This window comes from Piliocolobus tephrosceles, chromosome 20, assembly GCF_002776525.5.
Source record: "Piliocolobus tephrosceles isolate RC106 chromosome 20, ASM277652v3, whole genome shotgun sequence".
In the NCBI taxonomy this organism is placed as follows: Eukaryota; Metazoa; Chordata; class Mammalia; order Primates; family Cercopithecidae; genus Piliocolobus; species Piliocolobus tephrosceles.
Window position 1 is genome coordinate 17,490,879 of NC_045453.1, and position 17,067 is coordinate 17,507,945.

Here is a 17,067-nt window from a genome sequence, read left to right on the forward strand (position 1 = left end):
TTTGAGACAGAGTCTCGCTCTGTCGCCCAGGCTGGAGTGCAGTGACGCGATCTCGGCTCACTGCAAGCTCCGCCTCCTGGGTTCACGCCATTCTCCTGCCTCAGCCTCCCGAGTAGCTGGTGCCTGCCACCACGCCCGGCTAATTTTTTGTGTTTTTAATAGAGACGGGGTTTCACCGTGTTAGCCAGGATGGTCTCGATCTCCTGACCTCGTGATCTGCCCGCCTCAGCCTCCCAAAGTGCTGGGATTACAGGCGTGAGCCACCGTGCCTGGCCAAAATGGATGTCATTTTAAGTCATTGTGTTTTAGGGGGAGATTATCACACAGCAGTAGATAACAGGAATGCTTGCTCCTACCTGGCCCAACCCTCCAGCCTCTGCACCTTAGTCGCTTCCATCCTGATACCTGGAAAACCCTTTACCCAGATCCTAGACTATCAAAATTCTGCTTTCCAAACGGGTCATATCCAAAGTGCTGGGCTGCGTGCTGCAGTTCTTCTGTTTGCCACTGCAGGTGCACTCTCCACCCTTCTGCACGCTGCTCTGCTGCTCCGGTTTCCGGCAGCCACACCGCTGTGGGTGACACCAATGGGCTCTCCTGCCCTCTGGCTCTGGTTGGGTTTTGTCAACAGGGGGCACCAGCAGGAGATCAGCAGGTGAGAGGAGAGGAGTCAGGATTTTCATTCCCCGTTTCCCTCAGTGCAAAGTCACCGGGCTGACTGTGTCTCTCTACCACGGCCACAGCTCCTGACAGTCCTCCTGGCCCTCCTCTCCATACCCTCCCCTCTCCAGGTTCCCTCTTGCCTATTTATTTGTTTACTGATTGATTGATTTTGAGACGGAGTCTCACCCTGTCACCCAGGGTAGAATGCAGTGGTGCAAACTCAGCTCACTGCAACCTCCACCTCTCGGGTTCAAGCAATTCTCATGCCTCCACCTCTGGAGTAATTGGAATTACAGGCACCCACCACCATGCCCGGCTAATTTTTTCATTTTTAGTAGAAACGAGGTTTCACCATGTTGGCCAGGCTGGTCTTGAACTCCTGAACTCAAATGATCCACCCGCCTTGGCCTCCCGAAGTGTTGGGGTTACAGGCATGAGCCACCGCGCCCAGCCTCCTGCCATTTTCTTGAAAGGCAGTGGTTTCCTTTGTTACCAGTCCCACACCACCCTTTGTTGCTTTCCTTAAACTCTCCTGTCTAGGTTCAGGTTTCCCCAGAAGCAGAGCCTGAGACAAAGATTTGAATGCAAGTAGTTTATTTGGGAAGAGGAAACATGGGAAAGATGTGGGTGCAGAAACAAGACAGGAAAGGGGAAGAAGCTGACATGAGCAGGTCACCACACTGAGCATCTGGAGCTCTATCCCTGCGCAGCACTCTGGTAGATGACAAATATGTCACAGGCTTAACCCAACTGAGGTCCCCAGTGAGGAAGCTGAGGAATCTATCTGCCCCCTCCCCTCTGGCAATGATTCCAGGACATTAACTTCCTGGCACTCTTAGTTTGTTCAACGTAACTGTCTGAGCTTTCAGCTTACATGGCTAGAAAATACTTGCAGCAATGAAAGAGAGACTCTTTTGGCAGTAAGTAGCTCTTGCCATGTAGAGGTGATTTCGAGGGCATATGGGCAGCTACACCAGTCCACACCTTTGTAAATAACTCCCATATTAAACCTTCTTCAATTACTTAGTTTGAGTATGGCATCTGGTTCCTGCCAGGACCCCGAGTGATACAGGCTGGTCTTGAGCATCTTCACAGCAATACAGAGTGGACCAGCGACTACAGAAAGCTTGAGAGGGGCTGGAGAGAGACACCTCCCCCAGCGTTCATTATCCACACAGCACGCCACTCCTGTGAGAAGACAACAGAGATAGTGTGTGTTTGAGAATGTCTCTCTACCTCTCCATGTAGCCATCCTGAAAAATCTAGTTCAAGATCTATTCCAGGCCAGGCACAGTGGGTCATGCCTGTCATCCTAGGACTTTGGGAAGCCGAGGCGGGCGGATCACCTGAGGTCAGGAGTTCAAGACCAGCCTGGCCAACATGGTAAAACCCTGTCTCTACTAAAAATACAAAAATTAGCTGGGCGTGGTGGCGGGCACCTGTAATCCCAGCTACTTGGGAGGCTGAGGCATAAGAATCGCTTGAACCCGGAAGGTGGAGGTGACAGCGAGCCGAGATCAAGCCACTATACTCCAGCCTGGGCGACAGAGCAAGACTTCCCTGGGCTCTAGTGTCTTCCCCTGTGAAACTTTGAGCAAGGGGTTGAGAAATCAAGAGTTGCAAACTCAGGCCGGGTGCAGTGGCTTATACCTATAATCCCAGAACTTTGGGAGGTCAAGGCAGGTGGACACCTTGAGCCCAGGAGTTCAAGACCAGGACAACATGGTGAAGCCCTGTCTACCAAAAATACAAAAATTAGCCAGTCTCATAACCCGGTCTCAAATAAATAAATAAATATATTGAAATATTAAAAAATACATATAATCTAAACCAAAAAAATTAAGTTTTTTTAAAAACCACATAGAATATAAACATTTTGAAAACAGTTTTTTTAAAAAAAGAGTTTCAAGTTCAAACACAGATGATCGGGGCTGGGTGCAGTGGCTCATGCCTGTAATCCAGCACTTTGGGAGGCCAAGGCGGGTGGATTGCTTGAGACCAGGAGTTCAAAACCAGCCTGGGCAAGATAGTGAAACCCTGTCTCTACAAAACAAAACAAAACAAAACAAAACAAAACAAAACAAAAAGCCAAGTGTGGTGGCACGTGCCTCTAATACCAGCTACTTGGGAGGTTGAGGCAGGACAATCGTGTGTACTTAGGAGGCAGAGGTTGCAGTAAGCCAAGATCTCACCACTTCACTCCAGCCTGGGTGACAAAGGGAGACTCTGTCTCAAATAAATAAATAAAAATCAAGATCAAATGTATATGATGAGGAGCCTCAGCTCCACCACTTACAGCTCTGTGGCTTTGGGAAAGTTGTTTTGAGCCTTGATTTTCTCATCTGTGTAGTGGGGATAACAATACATACTAATTAATAGAATAAACCATAGACACGCCTCGTTCATAGGAGGAGGAGAAGAGAATCCTCACACAATAGGAGAGGTGGGGATCGTGGCAATGAAAGAGCAAATGCCTCATCAAGATGCTACTGCACTGAAACATAAATCCAGTGTTGCCAGATCCTCCAAGCATGCAAAAAAGCCAGCGACCCATCTTTGAATGTTTAAACTGTATTCAAATGTGTCCTAATGTTTAAAACTTTGTACAAGCCAAAGAAAACATCTGTGGGCCAGATTTTGCCCCACACAGCCAAGGTCCCTGCTAATTCTGATCTTCTAAGATCTCTGAGTAAGAAATAGGACAAAGGAGAGGTTGCATTTTCACCCACATTTATCAGACAGGATTAAGATCAGTTGCACACAACAGAAAACCCCCAAATAATAATGGCTGAAAAAAGAGGTTTATTTCTCTGTTGTGTAAAAACAGATTAAAAAAAACCAGAGGCAGGCAATGCCACTGATGTGACAACTCTGTGAAGATGGCTCCTTCCATCCCTCTGCTCTGCCATCCTAGCATCCAGCCCCATCCTCATTGTGCAGTATGGCTGCTGGAGCACCGGTCTTCACATCTGCAGTCAAGAGAGCAGGGCTGAGGAAGGGAAGCAGCAGCTGGTGCTTCTCTCTTTTAAAGATCTAGATACCTGGTTTTTCTCTCAACAAATTCTGCTTATATAGTCACATGGTCACACCTAATTGCAAAGGAGACTAGGAAATCTCCTACAGTTGTAAGGCAAGGTACCCAGCTAAAAAAAAAAAAAGAAGACTCTGTTACTAAAGAAGAGGATAGTAGGCCTGACACGGTGGCTCACACCTGTAATCCCATCAGTTTAGGAGGTCGACATGGGTGGATCACAAGGTCAGGAGTTCGAGAGCAGCCTGGCCAACAAGGTGAAACCCTGTCTCTACAAAAAACACAAAAATTAGCCAGGCACAGGGGTACATACCTGTAATCACATCTGCTTGGGAGGCTGAGTCAGGAGAATTGCTCAAACCTGGGAGGCAGAGGTTGCAGTGAGCCAAGATCGCACCACTGCATTCCAGCCTGGGTGACAGTGCGAAACTCCATTTTGGCGGTGCAGGACGTGGTGGAGGGGGGAAGAAGAGGATAGCAGATACTGGAAGGGTGGTCATTTCTGCCACATCAAATAGCCTGGTAGGTGAGGAGGGTGTATGGGTAGGTGGAAGAGTGTTAGCAGGAAGCCAGATTCTGCTGTCCATATCATATGTCTTTGAGCCTCTTTCTGACCAGAAGAAAATAAGAGAGCAAGATAGAAAGAGGCCTGAGTATAATCATAGTGACAACTTACCAAGGACCTGTTGTATGCCAGGCCCAGCACTGAGTCTTGTGCCAACATTGTTTTAGTTCATTTTGTGCTGCTATAGCAGAATACCTGAAACTGGGTAATTTTTATGGAACAGGAATGTATTGGCTCATGATTCTGGAGGCTGGGAAACCCAATATCAAGGTGCTGGCATCTTTCAAGGGCCTTCTTGCTGCGTCATGCCATGGTGGAAGATGAGAGTCAGAGAGGGTAAGAGAGGGAGCAAGAGATCAATCTCATGGCCTCACGTCTTTTTATACTCAGCATTAATCCATTCATGAGTGTGGAGGCCCCATGACCTAAACACCTCCATAAGGCCCCACCTGCCAACACTGCTGCATTGAGGATTAAGTTTCTTTTTTTTTTTTTTTGAGACAGAGTCTCGCTCTGTCACCCAGGCTGGAGCGCAGTGGCGCCATCTCGGCTCACTGCGGCTCTGCCTCCTGGGTTCATGCCATTCTCCTGCCTTAGCCTCCCGAGTAGCTCAGACTACAGGCACCTGCCACCACACCCAGCTAATTTTTTGTATTTTTTTTTAGTAGAGACGGGGTTTCACCGTGTTAGCCAGGATGTTCTCAATCTCCTGACCTCATGATCCGCCCGCCTCGGCCTCCCAAAGTGGGGATTAAGTTTCTAACACACGTTTGTTGGGGAACACATGCAAACCATAGCAAACATCATCTCAGATTATTCTTTTCACCCAGCCTATCCAGTGGGTGGGCCTCCTGTTATTGTGGGGTGGGGTCACATCTTATTTGTGCCAGCTGGGGTAGGAGACCTAGACATCCAGTTGTCCCCCAGATTGATAACCAATCCACTCTTCTATCTTCTGCCCTACCCCACACCACATGGTCTTCAGAGATTTCTGGTCCATCCAATCTCTGAGCCTCTCCGAGATTCTGTGATTTGCTTTGTCCTAATGGCTCCCCGTGAACAGCTAGGTTTCAGCTTCCTGGTTTCTTGTCAGTCCCCACTCACCATCTGCCTTCAAGCTTCCGGAATTTGGTTGATTCTTCTCATCTGCTATTTTCTTCCTCATATGTTTTCTTTGTCCCAGAAGATAGATGTGCATTTAAAAAAAAAAACAAAATCCCTGTGTCATTTTCTTGGAATTTCAGAGAACAGTGGGGAGAAATAAGTGTGTTCAACCTGCTATGTTTAAACAGCAGTCTCCAGCCTCAGTTCTTGACTGGGGAAATCCTCAGCCCTCAGGAGGATTGTGTGGTACCCCATCCTCCCCCTATTCCTTCCTCATCCCGCTCCAGGAGTCCATGGGAGCCCTCAGCACACAGGACTCTCTTCCCCACTCTCTGAGCCTGGGTCATAGTCCTTTCCTGCCTCCATAGCCCATACTTGCTTCTCAAGAGCAGAGGCCTTGCCTTCTTCTCTGTACTTCGACAAGTCTGGGCAGGCCTCAGGAAGATAGATATGAGCTCATGGTGTGGGTCCTTCCTGAGAAGTCACTTTGGGCTTTGAGGAGTTAAAATTCAAAGCTGGGGATGAGAGTCAGGCATTTCTAAATTAGAATATCGAGTGTATTCCCACTGTATATACAATGGAGGCCAGCATCAACACTCAAGGTGAAAACCTGACAGAGTCACATTTGTCCTTGAAAACCTCTTAGGAAGATGCCAAGTGGAGACAGAAGCATTATCCCTCGCTGAATCTGACACAGCCAGCGTTTCCTCCAGGGCTTCTTCCCCGTATCTTGAATAAGTGCCTGCTGGAGATCCTGGTTTGGGTTAAGAAGCTGTGTTATATAGATAATGAGCATCTTCAGATCCTAGAATCTTCCTCAGTGGGTCATGATCCTCATGTTGCTCATAGGAAAAGAGGCCAAGAACTAGGGTGATCCATCATCCCGGTTTACCAGGTCTGGGGAGTTTACTGAAATACAGAGTTTTCAGTGCTAAAACCAAAACAGTCCCAGGGAAATTCCCAATGGTTGTCCACCCTACAAAACAACCGTAACAACAAGATTACCTCTCACACACCTCCTGGGCGTGCGCATGTTACACAATTTGTCCACTTTCTGTTGCTATCATAGAACCCATGAGACTGGGTAATTTACAAAGAAAAGGGGTTTGTTTCTTACAGTCCTGGAGGCTGGGAAGTCCAAGACAGGGTGGCTGCATCTGGTCAGCTTCTGGTGAGGGCCTCGTGCTGTGTTGTAACATGGCAGAAGGTATCGTAGGGTGAGAGGAAGCAAGACAAAGCCGAGGAAGCCAAACTCACTTTTGTAATGAACTGCTCTCAATAACTCACCCACTCCTGTGAGAATTAACCCAATCCTGTAAGAAAGGCATTAATCCCTCCTAATGACCTAATCCCCTCTTAAAAGCTGCAGCTCCCAATACCATTACATTGGGGACCAAGTTTCTACATGCATTTTGGAGGAGACAAACCACATCCAAACCATAGCACACACACAACATAAATTGGTTATCTCCTGCTGTTTACCACACCCACCCCACCATCCATTTTCTTTTTCTTTTTCTTTTTTTTTTTTTCTGAGACGGAGTCTCGCTCAGTTGCCCAGGCTGGAGTGCAGTGGCGTGATCTCGGCTCACTGCAAGCTCCGCCTCCGGGGTTCACGCCATTCTCCTGCCTCAGCTTCCCAAGTAGCTGGGACTACAAGTGCTTGCTGCCAGGCCTGGCTAATTTTTTTTGCATTTTTAGTAGAGACGGGGTTTCACCGTGTTAGCCAGGATGGTCTCAATCTCCTGACCTCGTGATCCGCCCGTCTCAGCCTCCCAAAGTGCTGGGATTACAGGCTTGAGCCACTGCGCCCGGCCTTTTTTTTTTTTTTTCATACAGATTCTTGCTGTTGTTGGCCTAGGTGGGAGTGCAACGACACGGTCTTGGCTCACCACAACCTCTGCCTCCCGGGTTCCAGCAATTCTCCTGCCTCAGCCTCCTGAGTAGCTGAGATTACAGGTGCCCGCCACCACGCCCAGCTAATTTTTGTATTTTTAATAGAGATGGGGTTTCACCATGCTGGCTAGGGTGGTCTCAAACTTCTGACGTCAGGTGATCCACCCACCTCAGCCTCTCAAAGTGCTGGGATTACAGGTGTGAGCCACCATACCCGGCCACACCAGTCCTTTTAGGGGAAATAGATGGTAGAATTGTTCAGAGAATGGGCTCTGGAACTGGGCTCTGGAAGTTTCAGCTCCAGCTTTCATTAGCTGTATGTGTTTGGGCAAGTCACTTCACCTCTCTCTGCCTCAGTTTCCTTATCTATAAAGTTGAAAGAGTAATAGTAAGTTCTACTCTGTCAGGTCATTGTAAGGATTGAGTGAGTTAATAGATGGAGAGCAGTTAGAACAGTGCCTGTCATGGAGGAAGCTACACAGGTCACAACTCCTTAACTGAAACTCCGGTGTCTCAGGATCCTGATGCATTTTGGAATTTAGGGAGTTCTGGGGTTTTGGAAAGCACATGACTTATATAACACACTAGTGGGTAGTGGGATCTGGCTTAGCATCCCATAATGAAACACGTTAATATTTCTGCAGAAAACAACATATGAGTATTCATACATCTGTTCAGGTTAGGTTTTTGCTACCGAATGAGTTTTGGTGTTACACTTAAATTCTTTTGTTCAGAAACGTTGGGATCTCTGAAGTGTGGATAAGGGCCTGTAGATCTGTGTAAGGGTTTGCTGTGATTATTGTCAAATGTGCATCTGATATAACTGCCATGCAGTTGCTTCTTGAGGACAACTCTGAGCTTTTATGCTCAAGGCCCTCCTGGGCTCTTGGAGTTTTCTAGCAGGGCCTTCCTGTACCAAGAGCTCTGAATAAACTTTGAAGACTGCCAGGACACTCTCTTCTTCTCTCTGTACCTAGGTCCTCAATTTAGTGATGTCTCCCTGTTCCTTTCAGTGTGGTAGTAGAGGTTGGCAGGGGAGGGGCAGGTTGCAAATGCAATTTCCAGGAGCCTTCCCCAGCCTGACCCCCACCGCTTCCACCCCAGCTGGTCCCAGTGGGGGAGGGGCACAGGTTGTGTGGAAGTGATGAGTGAGCCCCTCTTCTGGCAAAGCTGCTGTGGGTTCAGGCAGTCATCTGGCCTGCACAGGCAAGATAATGGAGTCAAAGGAGGCTTATGGCCCCTCAGCCGCCCCTGGGCGTGCACAGATGTCTCTGTGGCAGACACTGTGGCACTTGCAGAAAAGCGTTGGTGCCAGGTGCGGTGGCTCATGCCTGTAATTCCAGCACTTTGGGAGGCTGAGGCGGGTGGATCACTTGAGGTCAAGAGTTCGAGACCATCCTGGCCAGCATGGCAAAACCCCGCCTCTACTAGAAATACAAAAACTAGCCAGACGTGGTGGCGGGCACCTGTAATCCCACTACTCGGGAGGCTGAAGCAGGAGAATCACTCGAACTGGGGAGGCGGAGGTTGTAATGAGCCGAGATCATACCACTGCACTCCAGCCTGGGAAAACAAAAAGCAAACAAAAAAGAAGGAAAGAAGGAAGGAAGGAAGGAAGGAAGGAAGGAAGGAAGGGAGGAAGGAAAGAAAGAAAGAAAGAAGTGTTGGAGGGGAACCAGAAAGTTCCCCCTTAATTCTCAGCCAGCATTTACTGAGTGTGACCCTGGGCTGGGCCCCAGGCTAGGTGCTGGGGACACATGGTGAGGAAGACCTGGCCCCTCTGAGAGAAACCCACAGGCCAGGGGCAGCTGCCTTCTGACCTCATGGGTACGGGGCTGGCCCTCACCCTGCCCATGGTGTCAGGTGCCAACCCGCCCTTCAAAGCAAGAGGAGGGAGGGAGAAGTGCCTGTATGTTCAAGAGTTACTTTATGAGGACAAAACAGTCACCTTGGTTGACATCAGCAAAGAAACATCAGCCAAAGGCTTAAGATGACTCCAAAGAACTGGGGTGCAGGTGGGGGTGGGGCACTGTGACAGGCTCAGCCTGGATAGAGGAGGGGAAAGCTCCTGCGGGGGCCCCACCTTGCAAAGATGAAGCTATTGCTTGATGATGCTGTCTCCAGGGCCAGAGATCTTCCTCTCACCTCGCACCATCTGCAGTCCTCTCCTGCCGCGTGGGAAGCGCAGTCATTAGACCCATTTTCCAGGTGAGAGATCTCTGCCTCAGGGCTCAGACCTCCTCCTGGGGTTCCAGGTCAGTCTTCCAGGATGGAGGACAGGAAGCAGGCCATCGAGGGCTCTGGTAAGAAATGAGGTTTCTGGCCAGGCACGGTGGCTCATGCCTATAATCCCAGCACTTTGGGAGGCCACGGCGGGAGGATCACTTGAGGTCAGGAGTTCCAGATCAGCCTGGCCAACAAGGTGAAACCCTGTCTCTACTAAAAATATAAAAATTAGCCAGGAGTGGTGAAGTGCACCTGTAGTCCCAGCTACTTGGGAGGCTGAGGCAGCAGAATTGCTTGAACCTGGAAGGTGGAGATTGCAGTCAGCTGAGATCGTACCACTGCATTCTAGCGTGGGTGACAGAGGGAGACTCTGTCTCAAAAAAAGAAAAAAGAAAAGAAAAGAAATGAGGTTTGCCTGGCTGAGCCTGGGAAGCTAGGGTTCATTCGTTCATTCATTCATTCATTCATTCATTCATTCATTCATTCATTCTGGTTGATCCTGAGTTCTGGCAGTTCCTATCTGCATGACCCTGGCAGCTCACTTCAGCCCTCTGAGCCTAAGATTCTATTATGTACCAGGCACTGTTCAGTCTACTGAGGATACAGAAGGAACTAGATAGTCATGGCCTCCAGCCTCACGACGCAGATAATGGGGTGGAGGTAGAGACAACTAGCTTTTTCTGGAGGCTTCCTGTAAAAAACAACGCTTAAGTGGAGGTGGACAAAATCTCCCCATCATGCTGGGGAGAGGCAGAAATGGATTTAGCAAACTTACTGTGAAAGTCCCAGCTTAAGCCTTAGAGCCATTCACTTGCCAGGGGCCTTCCAGGGGCCTGGGAGGGGCCAAGTAATGCACTCTCAGGATCACATGCTTTAGTAGAATTTGCCAATGTAAGATGTTTTAACTGTAATTTACTAAGAATGCTGCCCCTTTCCACTCCACTTCCCTCTCTGCCACACTTCCCTTCCTTTTGGGTATTGCCCTGGTGGTTCTGGCATTTTGGGGGATCTAGCTAAGGAGAAGTTGTCACGGAGTAATGACATTGATGAAAATAACAAAAGTCAAAATACACTACTACAAAAAGGATGTAATAAATAGCATCAGTTCAAAAAAAATTGAAGATTAATAATCAAGGAAACATAACAAGTCCGGAAATCTTACAGCCCTGATATGAAAGGAATTTGATAGAGGTTCTTCTAAATTTGACAACAATCCTAGAATTTTATGACCTTCCAGTAGTACCCCCTTATCCTCGAGGGATACATTTCAAGACCCTCAGTGGGTGCCTAAAACCGTGGATAGTAAGGAATTCTATTTAGACTATGTTTTTTTGATCCAATAGCCAAGACAACTACTGAGCTGGCTAATGGGCAGGTAGTGAAGATGCTGGACAAAGGGACAATTCAGACCCTGGGGGGACAGGGTGGGGTGGAGTGGGACAGCACCAAATTCCATCACGCTACTCAGAACAGCATACAATGTAGAACTGAATGAATTGTTTCTGGAATTTTTCATTTAATATTGTCAGACTGTGGTTGACCATGGGCAACTGAAACCTCAGGAAGCAAAACCTTGCATAAGAGGGGGCTACTGTGCCAGTAATAAGTTGTGAAGCTGAAAGAAACTTTAACTATCGACCATAAAAAATTTGGGGCCAGGCACAGTGGCTCATGCCTATAATCCCAGCATTTTGGGAGGCCAAGGTGGGAGGGTGGCTTGAGGCCAGGAGTTCAAGACCAATCTGGGCAACATAGTGAGACTCCATCTCTACAAAATCTTAAAATATTAGTTGTGTGTGGAGACACATGCCTGTAGTCCTGGTTACTTGGGAGGCTGAGATGGGGGGATCCTTTGAGCCCAAGAGTTTGAGGCTGCATTGCCCAAAGATCAGATAACTGCAGTCCTGCCTGGGCAATGGAGCAAGACCCTGTCTTAACAAAATGGGGGCTGGGCGCGGTGACTCACAACTGTAATCCCAGCACTTTGAGAGGCCAAGGTGGGTGGATCATTTGAGACCAGGAGTTTGAGACCAGCTTGGTCAGCTTGGTGAAATCCCGTCTCTATTAAAATTACAAAAATTCGCCAGGCGTGCCTGTAGTCCCAGCTACTTGGGAGGCTGAGGCAGGAGAATCGCTTGAACCCAGAAGGTGGAGGTTGCAGTGAGCCAAGATTGCGCCACTACACTCCAGCCTGGGTGACAGAGTGAGGTTCTGTCTCAAAAAAAAAAAAAAAAAAAAAAAAAAAAAATTAGTCAACGGTGCTAGAGAAAAGACTAAAGTATCTTCTTATTCTCTCTAAATAAAATGACATTACAAAATCAATGTCACATGAAGAGGTTAATGTGAAAGTATACAACCACAATGTAGGAATGAAATAATTATAGATACGTATCATATGAATGTAAATGTAAATTTTAATGTATGTAATTATGAACAAAGATGTAATGCTATTATGTAAATAAATATATTGTCGTATATGTAACTTAAATATATTGTCTTATATTGTCTTATATGTCTTATATGTTTAATATCATGTTATATTAGGAGCTATTGCTGGCTATGTGGCCACAACAGGGCAGGGAATCTTGGGACCCTTATTCAGAGAGACCAAGACCAAATAAAGGACCGGATAAATCATTTCCTTCAACCTGTCACCAGTGCAGGAATCCTCTTCCTGATGACAGCTGTCCCCTGAGCCTTGGCTCTGCACATCTACTGGGATGGGGAATTCACCCCTCCTCCAAATCCTGTACTATCATGGGTCAAAACTCTGGCTGTGGGAGGTTCTTTAGTCATGTAGATCACTAGCTATCAGTGGTTTCCTCTTGAGTCCTCATCTTCCCCAGCACCCCCAGAAATCATGGGCTGCTGCTTCCCGTTTTATTATAGCTCTGCAGTGCTACAATGCAGCTCTAGTATCTTGCCCTGGCCTAGGATAACCTGGCCTTCTTCAAAGTTTCCTTTTATGTCTTGATTTCTTCCGCATCCATGATCTCAGAGATTAATCAGCCACCCATACATATATGAGGATGACAAAGATGATGATGATGATGATAACAGCTAGCCAACACCAACTGCTTACTGTGTACCGGGCTCTGTGCCGGGTGCTGTATGAGCACCTGTTGTTAGTCTCAGGCACACCTATTTATGTTGGTTTTGAGTAACTTGTGCACGTATACCTTTGATTTAAAATTTTGGTTTCTATTTAGACTATGATAGGAATTTTTTTGTTTTGTTTAGCCTTCTCTCCTAAGCTTAATGAAACCACATATTCAGAAAGAAAGGACACATTTAATTAAAACATTTCAAAGGCAAACAGCTTAAAAGAGTGATTACCCTAGACCTCTAATAAACAAATATGCCCCTCCTACAAAACTCTTCTTAATGTAAATTCCAGAGAGGAAGCGCCAAAAACAAAAATAAAATCAAGAATGTTTGTTATTTACCTGGCTAAACCCTAATAAAAATATTTTCTTAAGAGCTCTGTAGTTCAAAGTCAACTTAATTAAAAGCAGGTATTCAGACTATAATTTTTACAATAGGGCCTTTCTGCTGCTTCTATTTTGGATCTTGTTTTAGGGAATTTTTTTCAGGTGACTGAAACCCCTCTTTTAATGATATGGTGAGTCCCTCTCTCTGTTTGCATCCTTTCTTGTTGGCATGATTTTTTGCTGAAGGAAAAAAAAAATGTAAATCTTAAGCGGCTTTCTAGAAAGCTTAAATTTCTTCTCTGGGTTTTGAAATGTAAATTTCCTACCTTGTCTAAAATTCAGTGAGGTACTCGCTTCAGCAGCACATATACTAAAATTAGAATGAAGGCCGGGCGTGGTGGCTCAAGCCTGTAATCCCAACACTCTGGGAGGCTGAGGCGGGTGGATCAACTGAGGTCAGGAGTTCGAGACCAGCCTGGCCAACGTGGTGAAAACCCATCTATATTAAACAAACAAAAATTAGCTGGGTATGGTGGCACATGCCTGTAATCCTGGCTACTTGGGAGGCTGAGGCAGGGGAATTGCTTGAACCCGGGAAGTGGAGGTTGCAGTAAGCCAAGATCGCACCACTATACTCCAGCCTGGGTGACAGAGAGAGACTCTGTCTCAAAATAAATAAATAAACAAATAAGTAAATAAATAAAATGAAATTGGAATGACACAGAGAAGATTAGTAGCATGGCACCTGTGCAAGGATGACACATAAATTCGGAAGCATTCCATTTATATATATGTGTGTGTGTGTGTGTGTGTGTGTGTGTTATTTAATAAAATTAATTAACACCAGGTGTGGTGGCTCACACCTGTAATCCCAACACTGGGAAGCTGACGTCAGGAGTTTGAGAGCAGCCTGGCCAACATGGTGAAACCCAGTCTCTACTGAAAATGCAAAAATTAGCTGGGCATGTTGGTGCACGCTTGTAAGCCCAGCTACTTGGGAGGCTGAGGCAGGAGAATCACTTGAATCTGGGAGGTGGGAGGCTGCAGTGAGCTGAGATTGTGCCACTGCAGTCCACTTGGGCGACAGAGCAAGACTGTATCTCAAAAACAAACAAACAAAACAAAAAACGAAAAGAAAGAAGTCACAAAGGGATCAAACTTCATTTTGGCTCCTCCTGCTTTGGCGATGGCCACAGAAGGGAAAAAGTTTTTCAAATTTGTTTGGTAACTATGACTTTAGAGTTTTGCCAAGCTAAATTAAACTATGAATATTTATTGAATATCTAGATCATTTCCAAATAAGATATAATGTTAAGACATTAATTACTACATGTAAGTTTAAGCTCATATACTTTTGGTTTCTTATTTCAGAGAAATAAAAGATATTTAGGGGCTAGGTGGAGTGGCTCATACCTGTAATCCCAGCACTTTGGAAAGCTGAGGTGAGAGGACTGCTTGAGGCCAGGGGTTCGAGACCAGCCTGGGCAACATAGTGAGACCTTGTCTCTACAAAACAAAAATTTAAAAGTTAGCCAGGAGTGGTGCTGCATGCTTGTAGTCCTAGCGACTCGAGAGGCTGAAGCAGGAGGATCACTCAAGCCTAGGAGTTTGAGGCTGCAGTGAGCTATAATCACACCACCATATTCCAGCTCGGGCAACAGAGCAAGACCCTGTCTCAAAAAAAAAAAAAAAAAAAAAAGAGAGCTATTAAGATCCAATAGTAAAAGTATCCTATTCCACATTGAAAAATTGTTCCATTAGAAAGCTTGTGTTTCCAAATATTATAAAATGTGTATTCATAAATTATAGTACATACTGACAAAATTACTTCTGACTGGGCAGTGGCTCACACCTGTAATCCCAGCACTCTAGGAGGCTGAGGCAGAAAGATCACCTGAGATCAGGAGTTCACCAGCCTGGCCAACATGGTGAAACTCTGTCTCTACTGAAAATACAAAAAATTAGCCAAGCGTGGTGGTGTGTGCCTGTAGTCCCAGCTACTTGGGAGGCTGAGGCAGAAGAATCACTTGAACCTGGGAGGTGGAGGTTGGAGTGAGCCAAGATCGCACCACTGCACTCCAGCCTGGGTGACAGAGTGAGACTCTGTCTAAAAAAAAAAAAAAAAAAAAAGAAAAAAAAATTACTTCTTAGATTTTCAGTATAAATTGAGATTACTAAGATTTAAAATTCTGACTAATATATGGTAACTAACACTAGAGACCAGAAGGAAGACAATTCTTTGTTCAGAATACGTAAGGAAAGGAAGATGCGTTTTTAGGAAGGAAGACTATAAGAAAGACGTAAGTATGTGGTTTCTGTTAAAGAGTAAATGATTTTGCCTAGTTTAGGTGTTATTTAAAGGCTGTATCAAATTGGGATAAAAGAAGGAAAGAATAAAATAGATTAACTGAATGGATATAGACAGTTGGGAAAAGAAAGAGGAATGGGAAAATTGTAAGAGGTTATAAAAGGTTTAGGGAAATATTATCTTGTGTGGTCAAAGCTGATTGAGATTAGATGATTTATAAGGCTTTATTAAAATTAGCCTTCATATTTATAATGCACTGATGCAAAAGTAGAATCAGTTTTCTCTTTTGAACTAGATATTCATACAGTTTTTTTATTTTATTATTATTATTTTTTGAGATGGAGTCTCGTTCCACCCAGGCTGGAGTGCAGTGGCGCGATCTCGGCTCACTGCAACCTCCACCTCCTGGATTCAAGTGATTCTTCTGCCTCAGCCTCCTGAGTAGCTGGGATTGCTGGCATGCGCCACCATGCCAGGGTAATTTTTGAATTTTTAGTAGAGACAAGGTTTTGCCATGTTGGCCAGGCTAGTCTCGAACTCCTGACCTCAGGGTGATCCACTCTCCTTGGCCTTCCAAAGTGCTGGGATTACAAGCACGAACCACCGTGCCCTGCCTCATATAGTATTAATGAGAAATAGTAAAAGATTTTTTTGTTTACCTTTTGAGTAAACTGCTACTAAAAAAGAGAAAAGAAAAGAAACCAGGGAGAGGGAGAGACATTCTTTTGGTCTCAAGCTGTCTTTTTCAGGTCTTTTGTGTCAGGCCTCTGAGCCCAAGTTAAGCCATCATATTCCCTGTGACCTGCACATATACACCCAGATGGCCTGAAGCAACTGAAGATCCACAAAAGAAGTGAAAATAATCTGGCCAGGCGCGGTGGCTCAAGCCTGTAATCCCAGCACTTTGGGAGGCCGAGACGGGCGGATCACAAGGTCAGGAGATCGAGACCATCCTGGCTAACACGGTGAAATCCCATCTCTACTAAAAAAATACAAAAAAAAAAAAAACAAAACTAGCCGGGCGAGGTGGCGGGCGCCTGTAGTCCCAGCTACTTGGGAGGCTGAGGCAGGAGAATGGTGTAAACCCGGGAGGCGGAGCTTGCAGTGAGCTGAGATCCGGCCACTGCACTCCAGCTTGGGCAACAGAGCGAGACTCCGTCTCAAAAAAAGAAAAAAAAAACCTTAACTGATGACATTCCACCATTGTGATTTGTTTCTGCCCCACCCTAACTGATCAATGTACTTTGTAATCTTCCCCACCCTTAAGAAGATTATTTGTAATTCTCCCCACCCTTGAGAATGTACTTTGTGAGATCCACCCTCTGCTCCCTAAACATTGCTCTTAACCCCACCACCTATCCCAAAACCTATAAGAACTAATGATAATCCCACCACCCTTCGCTGACTCTCTTTTCGGACTCAGCCCAACTGCACCCAAGTGAAATAAACAGTCTTGTTGCTCACACAAAGCCTGTTTGGTGGTCCCTTCACATGGACGCGCGTGACATTTGGTGCCGAAGACCCGGGTCAGAGGGACTCCTTTGGGAAACCAGTTCCCTGTCCTCACCCTCACTCCGTGAAGAGATCCACCTATGACCTCGGGTCCTCAGACCAACAAGCCCAAGGATCAACTCATCAATTTCAAATTGGGTAAGTGGTCTTTTCGCTGTCTTCTCCAGCCTCTCTTGCTACCCTTCAATCTCCCTCTTTTGCTACCCTTCAATCTGCCTGTCCTTCCAATTCTAGTTCTTTTTTTCTCTCTAGTAGATACAAAGGAGACGCATTTTATCTGTGGACCCAAAACTCCAGCGCCGGTCACGGACTCGGGAAGACAGTCTTTCCT

At 46.2% G+C, this 17,067-nt stretch overlaps 1 pseudogene; it reads left to right on the top strand.

The window, feature by feature from the left end:
• The first annotated feature begins 13,604 nt into the window (after nt 1-13,604).
• Nucleotides 13,605-13,705, top strand: LOC111553314 (annotated as a pseudogene).
• Nucleotides 13,706-17,067: the final 3,362 nt, after the last annotated feature.